Consider the following 10,112-nt stretch of genomic DNA (forward strand, 5'->3'; position numbering starts at 1 on the left):
CGTAGGTAAAATGGTACACAAGATTCGTGGCAAAGTATGTAACAGGTAGAGCTAGAAAGATGGGATGCAGTTTCTTGAGGTTCTGAGAGAGCGCAAGTTTATTTCAGCAGGGTGCCCCGCCCACTCTAAAACCCCCAAACGCCCATAAAATCTGTCTAGCTCCCACGTTTTGAGATTTCTTTAAAGTGTTAATGAAATTTGGTTTAATTGCCAAAAATTGTCCAAATCGGATCATCCATTAAGAAGTCAGAAGCCAATATTTCCCTTTTACTGTTTGCCTGTCTCCATCTCCCTTCTTTATTTTTATAGACGCTGGTGTTAGTAAAGTCTCGTAAACAGGCGATAGGAATAAACGCTAGGTGGCGTTTTGTGCGGTATGAAACCAAGCACTCTCTTAGCTGAGTAACGGGTATCTGATAGTAAAGGGCGTCGACTGTAGCGTATCTCTTGCTTTTATTTAAAAAGCCTTTTCAATAATATATTGTTTTTTATTTATGTGAGTGTGTAAAAGTGTTGTTAAAGCTTATCTATAAATTTTGATGTGTTAGTAATCTTTTTAAAATTATAAGCAAAGAGTTCCAAACTCGTATAGCATATTCAAGAAATAGTTTCTCCAAACTTGCAAGTTTTGGTCTGGTGCTTTTTATGTTTTTGTTCTTTGTGAGAACGTAAAACGAATCATGTCCTAAAAGTAATTGGGTCGTCTTGAGTAAATAATCGTATGAAGAAAAAGTAACATGTTTAAGTCCTTCCTTCTTTTTTGTCAATAATTTTTGAAAATATACTGGCGGCACAGATACAACCCTTTATGGATAAAAATTCCATGCGTAGTGAAAAGCTATCTGGTTTCAGAAAAAAAAGAGTTGTATTAGTGGCATTAATGATGTAGTTACGGACATTCGATCAAGGCTAGATTAAAATTGGGTAACGTTTTTGACTCTACTTGACCACAGCAAGGCCTTCGACACCGTCAACCATAGTATTCTATGCACCAAGCTAAAGAACCTCTTCAATTTTTCGGGCTCTGCAGTCATGCCCTTGAGGTCATATCTAAAAGGTAGACAACAAGCAGTCGTGTCTGGGTCATGAACTTTCCGCTTTGTTTCGGTGACTAGAGGTGTTCCCAAGGTTCTGTGTTAGGGCCCTCATTGTTTTCCATCTATGTTAATGACTTACATAATGTTCTGTCCCCTGGTTGTGTCTATTTATACGCTGGAGATATGCAGTTCTACTTGTATGTTAGTAAGCCTCTATGTCAAGTTAATGATTGTATTAGTATGTGTAATACCCTGCTTTTCAAAATTAATAACTGGGCCATTGAAAACGGCCAATCAAATATGAAGAATCTGCAGGCAACCTGGGTATCACCTTTAATAACACGTTAGCATGGAGCAAACATATTTCCAAAGCAGGTGGGCGATCATATGGGCTTTTGAGACAGCTTTCTACTTCTCAGTAGTTCTTGCCAGCTCAGCTACTTATGCTAGTGGCCAAAACAATTTTGGTTCCCATCCTGTTTTACGGTGCTCAGATTTTTGAGAATTGGGACACTCAAGATACGCAAACATTAACTGTTGCTTGTGATTCAATCGTCCGTTACGTGTTTGATCTTCGTCGCACTGACCACCTAGTCAATAATATTCTTGACCATAGCCTTAGTCAGTGGATTGAACTTAAGACATTAATTTATTTTCAAAAGATTGTGTGCACACTTGAACCGTCTTACTTGTTTCAGAAACTTCTTCCAGACTAATCGCAAAGAACACAAAACTTTATTATCCCTAGATATAAAACCTTATGATCGAAAAGGCAATTCTTTATTAATGCTATTCGCCTATGGAACAATCTTCTTTTAGAATCTAATTTTAGAAATATTGTGAAGATCGATAAGGGGGCTAGCTGGCAACAAAAGTATTTGCCTTTGTCAAAACACACTGTGGATTTTCCTGTGTTTAATGACAATTTTTAAAGTGTACCATCAAATTTGTTTACTACCAGCCAGCATTGACTTCAGAATATGGTTTGCTGTTGGATGTGTAGAATTGTGAAAACCAAATTCTAAACTTCTTTATTGAAGCATCTTCTTTAGCTAAGATAGGATTCCGTTTAAATATTTTATTATTCCATATGTTTATATCACGTTCAAACTAAAAGTAAAAAAATTAGTTTTTTAAAAGGGGTACAGGCTTAAATATTTTCTTTACCATTAGACTTTCTCCATAAATGAAAACTTTCATAAGTGGTCCCATCCAACGGGGACCATAAAATTGATGTACAACTTTTTGCAACAGCGGCTCAATTGGGGTAATATATTGAAAAATTTTAAGCTCTCCAAATGTAAGTGAATTAATTTCGAGGCAAACGTATGATGGTCCAATCTTAAAGTTAAAGAATAAGTAATAAGCTTTTAAAATATATTCACAATGCTTACTTGTTTGCCACAGACGTCCATCCGAAAACAACTAATCTTTCCAAATAGTTCTAAAGTATGGTTTAGATGTACTTCAGCTAAATGTTTTAATTTTCCAGGAGTTGGGATCCACCTTAAGAAAATATATCAATAATAAAATTAAGGCATGTGAACCATATAACTACATAATTGGTAAAATATATTTCCTGCCACGAAATGTAGAGCTTTGTACATCCTTCGTATGGTAATATTACCCTGTGCTCTCTTTGCAATAAGATAAAGCAGACATTTTCGACCCAGGTCTATCTGTTGGCCTGACCGCCTGCTTGTCTGATTTCCTGTACAAAAGCTAGAAAGCTTGTAGAAAGCTTTGTTCCAACGTATTTGTTATACCGGTTACTCGTAGGTAAAATGGTACACAAGATTCGTGGCAAAGTATGTAACAGGTAGAGCTAAAAAGATGGGATGCAGTTTCTTGAGGTTCTGAGAGAGCGCAAGTTTATTTCAGCAGGGTGCCCCGCCCACTCTAAAACCCCCAAACGCCCATAAAATCTGTCTAGCTCCCACGTTTTGAGATTTCTTTAAAGTGTTAATGAAATTTGGTTTAATTGCCAAAAATTGTCCAAATCGGATCATCCATTAAGAAGTCAGAAGCCAATATTTCCCTTTTACTGTTTGCCTGTCTCCATCTCCCTTCTTTATTTTTATAGACGCTGGTGTTAGTAAAGTCTCGTAAACAGGCGATAGGAATAAACGCTAGGTGGCGTTTTGTGCGGTATGAAACCAAGCACTCTCTTAGCTGAGTAACGGGTATCTGATAGTAAAGGGCGTCGACTGTAGCGTATCTCTTGCTTTTATTTAAAAAGCCTTTTCAATAATATATTGTTTTTTATTTATGTGAGTGTGTAAAAGTGTTGTTAAAGCTTATCTATAAATTTTGATGTGTTAGTAATCTTTTTAAAATTATAAGCAAAGAGTTCCAAACTCGTATAGCATATTCAAGAAATAGTTTCTCCAAACTTGCAAGTTTTGGTCTGGTGCTTTTTATGTTTTTGTTCTTTGTGAGAACGTAAAACGAATCATGTCCTAAAAGTAATTGGGTCGTCTTGAGTAAATAATCGTATGAAGAAAAAGTAACATGTTTAAGTCCTTCCTTCTTTTTTGTCAATAATTTTTGAAAATATACTGGCGGCACAGATACAACCCTTTATGGATAAAAATTCCATGCGTAGTGAAAAGCTATCTGGTTTCAGAAAAAAAAGAGTTGTATTAGTGGCATTAATGATGTAGTTACGGACATTCGATCAAGGCTAGATTAAAATTGGGTAACGTTTTTGACTCTACTTGACCACAGCAAGGCCTTCGACACCGTCAACCATAGTATTCTATGCACCAAGCTAAAGAACCTCTTCAATTTTTCGGACTCTGCAGTCATGCCCTTGAGGTCATATCTAAAAGGTAGACAACAAGCAGTCGTGTCTGGGTCATGAACTTTCCGCTTTGTTTCGGTGACTAGAGGTGTTCCCAAGGTTCTGTGTTAGGGCCCTCATTGTTTTCCATCTATGTTAATGACTTACATAATGTTCTGTCCCCTGGTTGTGTCTATTTATACGCTGGAGATATGCAGTTCTACTTGTATGTTAGTAAGCCTCTATGTCAAGTTAATGATTGTATTAGTATGTGTAATACCCTGCTTTTCAAAATTAATAACTGGGCCATTGAAAACGGCCAATCAAATATGAAGAATCTGCAGGCAACCTGGGTATCACCTTTAATAACACGTTAGCATGGAGCAAACATATTTCCAAAGCAGGTGGGCGATCATATGGGCTTTTGAGACAGCTTTCTACTTCTCAGTAGTTCTTGCCAGCTCAGCTACTTATGCTAGTGGCCAAAACAATTTTGGTTCCCATCCTGTTTTACGGTGCTGAGATTTTTGGGAATTGGGACACTCAAGATACGCAAACATTAACTGTTGCTTGTAACTCAATCGTCCGTTACGTGTTTGATCTTCGTCGCACTGACCACCTAGTCAATAATATTATTGACCATAGCCTTAGTCAGTGGATTGAACTTAAGACATTAATTTATTTTCAAAAGATTGTGTGCACACTTGAACAGTCTTACTTGTTTCAGAAACTTCTTCCAGATCAATCGCAAAGAACACAAAACTTTATTATCCCTAGATAAAAAACTTTATGCTCGAAAAGGGCAATTCTTTATTAATGCTATTCGCCTATGGAACAATCTATCTCATTCTCTTAAAATCAAAGAATTTATGCATGCTTAAAGCTAGTTGCAACCTTAAACTTATGCTTAAATTGTAAACACAACTTTGTTATTTATTAAGTAGAACATTTAAATTATTTATTTTATTTAAAATTTTTTTACTCAACCCGATGTGACTAACGCAATAAATATAAGTCTTTACTTGCAGCTTTAGGATATAAATAAATAAATGAAATAAGTCAATCCAGCTTTTAACATTTGAGATGAAGTTTTTTTTGTCAGTTCTACCCAATTGGTTTATATATCTGACTATATTTAAATTTCCCTCTTATTTCGTGTTGACTTGCTAGACCACCGGGACCAAAAACATGAACTCCACAAAAAAGAGTTAGAATGACTAAGTTTTAGCTAAAAACATTCGAAGAGTAATTGGAAAACAAGTCTTTGTCGCTATAATCCATATGTTTTCCCTGCGACTGCACTTACATGTTTATTCCATGAAAGGGTTTTGTTGAAACAGATGCTTTGGTTATTAGCTTTTTCAAGATAGTTCAGTTCTTCATCTACTTCTACATCCATTCTTAAAATGTATGTATGTTAGTATGATATTAAAATTTCCGCGACTTATATAAAAGTAAAACATTTTGCCTTGCTTATATTATTTTACAAATGGTTAGTATCTCAAGTTCCAATGTGTTTACTTAATGCTTGTCTAATTCACATTTACTTATTTTTGGACTCTGCTCTTCTAGTAAACCACTGTCAATTTGATGAGTGCCGGATTAGTGCTGGACAGGATGCTGAGCTGGGCAAGTTAAAATCCACCACATCCCTGGAAGTCATCTATCGAGGACAGGCGAAGGACTTCTTGGCACTAAAGCAAAGCTACATGAAGGGTAGAAATTACAAATACTATTTTAGATGTGTCAGAACATTAAAATAATGTCTGCAGCTTTATTTTTAATATTATTAGAAAGTCCAGCAGTGTTAAGAAACTTATTTTTCGTTCATCAGTTTTTCTACGTATGTCAATCTTGATAAAAGCAGTCGACCAGCTTTCTGTTTACAGAAACCAGATTGGTCATTGCTTAATTAATTAATCGTGGTTAAGTATCGATTTATTTGCTAGGCAATCAATCATCTTTTGAATATCTTTGAACAGTACGACAGTATGAAGATTGACCTATAATCATTAATGCCCCCGCACACTCCCCTGGTGCGCTTCGGCACTAATCATATAGCAATACTTTTCTTATATCATTTACAAATAATACGTCAAACAATTTGTTATTATTATGCCCGTTACTCATCGAGTAAAACTAGATTCGTCGGAAAGTATGTAACAGGTAGAAAGAAGCGTTTCCGACTCCATAAAGTACATATATTTTTGATCAGAATCAGAAGCCGACTGTCCGTAAACGCAGAGATCTCGGAAACTATAAGAGCTAGAATGTTGGGATTGAGCATGCAGATTCTTGGGCTCCTTCGCAGCCCAAGTTTGTTTCAGCAGGGTGCCACGCCAGCTTTAAGCGAACACATTCTATAATATTTTGTAAAAATTTAATGAGATTGTTTTCTTTTTATTAATACCAACATACATGACAAAAATTATTTGAATCGGAACAACCATTAAAATGTTCTAACGAAATAACAATAAATAATCCACAAATTCAAACAAACGCGAGAGGGAATGAGAAATATTCATGCAGCAAATCGGCTGTCTACAAGATTTTGCTTAGACGCCACCTAGCTTTCATTTCTATCGACGCTAGGTCTATGCATGAGGTAAATACTTTTGAATTTGAGATACTAACCATTTGTAAAATAATATAAACATTGTAAAATGTTTTACTTTTATATGAACCTCCGCAATTTTGTCAAAAAACATATTTTATATCACGCTACATAAACAGCTAGGAACAGGAGATGTATAGCTGGACTATGTTGAAAAACCTAATAAACTGGGCATCGGTTTCAACAAAACCCTGTCATGGAATGATCACGTAATTGCAGTCGCAGGGAAAACTTATGGATTATTGCGACAAATTGCCAGTTTCAAACTAAAACTAAGTTATTCCGACTGTTTTTTATGGAGTTAAAGTACAGCAAATCGGCTGCTTACGAGATTTTACTAAGACACCACCTAGTGTCAATAGGAATGAACGCTAGGTGGTGCTTTTGTGGGGGTGTGCAAAAAAGCACTGCCTTAAGCTGAGTAACGGGTATATGAAAAGCGGAGATACTGCAATACATAAATATTTATATATATGCTCTCCTAAGCGGGAACGCGAGAGAGTGTGTGCATTGGAATATGCCAGGACCTGCACTTTACAGTTCTAGTATTTATATATACATACGTAGGCTGCTATTCAATTTTCTGGCCTCGGTCACTTCTAGCCATATTAAGAGCAATTGGTATTTTCCCAAAAAAGTTTTGACTTTTGTAGATAAAAGCTCCAAACAACATTTTCATGTGGGACCAGATTTGATATCGATTAATGATTAATCAAAAACTTACCTCGGAAAAAAAAATGGAATTACTACGTTAACATTTTCGTGCAATCATTTTTCACCATTTTCGAAGTAGACTATCACGACAAGAGTGCATCGATGAACTAAAACCTTTATATGGCGATGAACCACCGTACTATAGCACTGTGAAAAACTGGTTAAATTAATTCAATCGTGGTCGACGCCCTCTCGAAGTCGAAGGTTGTAAAGGTCGTCCAAGAACAGTCGTTTTGCCAGAGAACAGTGATGATGTGCGTGAACTAATAATGTAAGATCGTGCTGTGACATACCGTAAGATAGAGGCATCCTTGGTGATTTCTTCCACCAGCATTCATTCGATATCGCATGAACAAAAAGCTTGTGTGGATTGGTGCACAGAAACTTAAGAAAACACAGTCGAATCATGGAACCATGCTAATGAGCCCGGAAAAAATCAACAATCGACCGTGTGGGTTTTTGAAGACAAGACAAATCCAACGAAAGTTGTTCGTGGGAGAAGCACTTCGATGCAAATGGCCGCCTGGTTTCTTCGGTAAAATATGTCATGTTGCGACGATTCCGCTGGAGCAACGTGGTGATGGTGATGGTCAATTCTGAGTGGTACACTAAAAATTGTTTGTCCGAAGTCTTCGGAGAAATTCGATAAACGAACAGGAGAAGATGCATAACTGTGCATCATGACAGTGCGAGCTCTCACACATCAGCTCAAGCCAGTGCCTTTTGGACCGGCCAAAACGTTGAATTGATGGGTCATCCACCGTACAGCCCTGACTTGGCACCCAATGACTTCTTTTTATTCCCGCAGAAGATGCAGTTCTTGCAGCGTTCAAAAATCATATTTTTTAGGTGTGAAAAAAGTGTTTCGACAACTGGGTAAGGCTCATGCATAAGTGAATAAATCTTGCTGGAGAATACATTGAATAACAATAAAACCATTTTTGATGATACATACTCGCATTTTTGTTATTAGGCCAGAAACATATATCGCAACCCTTGCATATACATATATATATATATATGTTTAGATACAGTACAGTATGTTATCGCTACATGCCCAACAATTAGTTATTTTGTACAGTATCTATTGTTCTCGTTAATATATTTTTTTGTATTTATGTTTTTACTTTAGTTTAGTCCCATTTATTGTACCCGTTACTCGTAGATTAAAAGGGTATTCTAGATTCATCGGAAAGTATGTAACAGGTAGAATGAAACGTTTCCGTAAGCCATGTTTGTTTGTCCGTATGAACGCTGTAATCTCGGAATCTAAAAATGCTGCAGTTCTAGACATTCCCACGCAGCGCAAGTTTGTTTCGTCAGTGTCCCACGCCCACTCTAACGCCCACAATCCGCTCAAAACTGTGACTCCTACAGTTTTGATCCTTAAATAAAAATTTCTACTGAAATGTATTGTTCTTATCAATACCAATCGAGTGACCAAAAAAAAAGTTTGCTACGCCCACTTTAACGCTCACAAACTTCAAATAATCGTAAGTATGAACGGGGATATTTCAAAAACTATCAAATATAGAGAATTGGTATTTCAGATTGAGATTCCGTTGCCGCCCACATAACCATATATTGAGTAGGTGGCCCATTACAATCTCGCTTTGCTGCTTGCATGTCTCCATCTCCCGTTGGTCCCCATGGCTGAGTCGGATAGTCAAGGTACTCGACTAAAGCGTTCTTCGTCGTTATACCCTTGCATATGGTATAATGATTTTATTTATTTGTTTATTTGGTTAACAATTATCTTGTAACATATGCTTAACTATGGATAAAATAGGATAAAAATAATGAGTATAATTACGAGTCTAATAATACAATATGTTTTAATATATTAATCGGAAGAGTACTAATAAGTATTTCAAATGACAAAATATTATAAATGCTATTGTAGTTGCTACATAGTGCACGAAAAGGTCCATGTTGGGCATAGACCTGCACAAAGGCAAGCGCAAAGGTCGGAATGAGCGTGAAAATCTTGATGAAAAGAATTGGAAGCGAATGGAGGAGTAACGACCAAAGTCAAGCTGAGATCCGGTTTTTTTATATTTTTAATAAGCCTTGATTTTTAGGTACGACAAATGCTTGGAAAACTAGTCAGAAGTTTGCAACGCAGTAAAGGAGACGTTTCCGTCCCCATAAAGTATATATATTCTTGATCAGCACCACTAGAGGAGTCGATCTAGCCATGTCCGTCCCAAAAGTCTTATTTCTGTTGCAGGTAGTGTATAAGTCGGAACGACCCGGATCGGACAACTATATCGTACAGCTCCCTAGGAATGATAAAAAAACTATTTTTGAAAAAATGAAAAAAAAAATTTTGTCTTTGCTGTTTCTTGACATATTAACTTCTACCCTTGGGAATATAATTTTTTTATTATTTCAGAATTTCAAATAAAAATTTAGAAAATTTAGAAAAAAGAATATTTGGAAAAATATTGGAATGTTTTGTTTAAACAAGAAAGGAAGTTAACTTCGGCAGCCCGATGTTTGTATACCCTTGCAGCTATTATTATTAAATTTAAGACCAGGAAGAACGCTATAGTCGAGTACCTCGACTATCAGATACCCGTTACTCAGCTAAAGGGACAAAAGCGAAATGGAGATATGCAAGCAGCAAAGCGAGACTGAAATGCGTCACCTACCCCTGATCTCAATATATGGTTATGTGGGCGGTAGACAGATTTAAGCGTTATGGGCGTAACTTTTTTTTACAATCGGTAGGTATTGACGAGACTTATACATTTCATGTAAAAATTTTTTTCTAGCATGAAAACTGTTGGCGCCACAGGTTTGGACAAACTTTTTTTTGATCACTCGATAGGTATTGACAAGACTAATACATTTAGGTTAAAATCGTTTATCTAGCATGCAAATTGTGCGCGCCACAGTTTTGGGCGGTTGTGGGCGTTAGAGGGGGCATGGTACGCTGCTGAAACAAACTTTCCCTGTGTAA

Source organism: Drosophila subpulchrella, unplaced genomic scaffold, assembly GCF_014743375.2.
Source record: "Drosophila subpulchrella strain 33 F10 #4 breed RU33 unplaced genomic scaffold, RU_Dsub_v1.1 Primary Assembly Seq37, whole genome shotgun sequence".
In the NCBI taxonomy this organism is placed as follows: domain Eukaryota; kingdom Metazoa; phylum Arthropoda; class Insecta; order Diptera; family Drosophilidae; genus Drosophila; species Drosophila subpulchrella.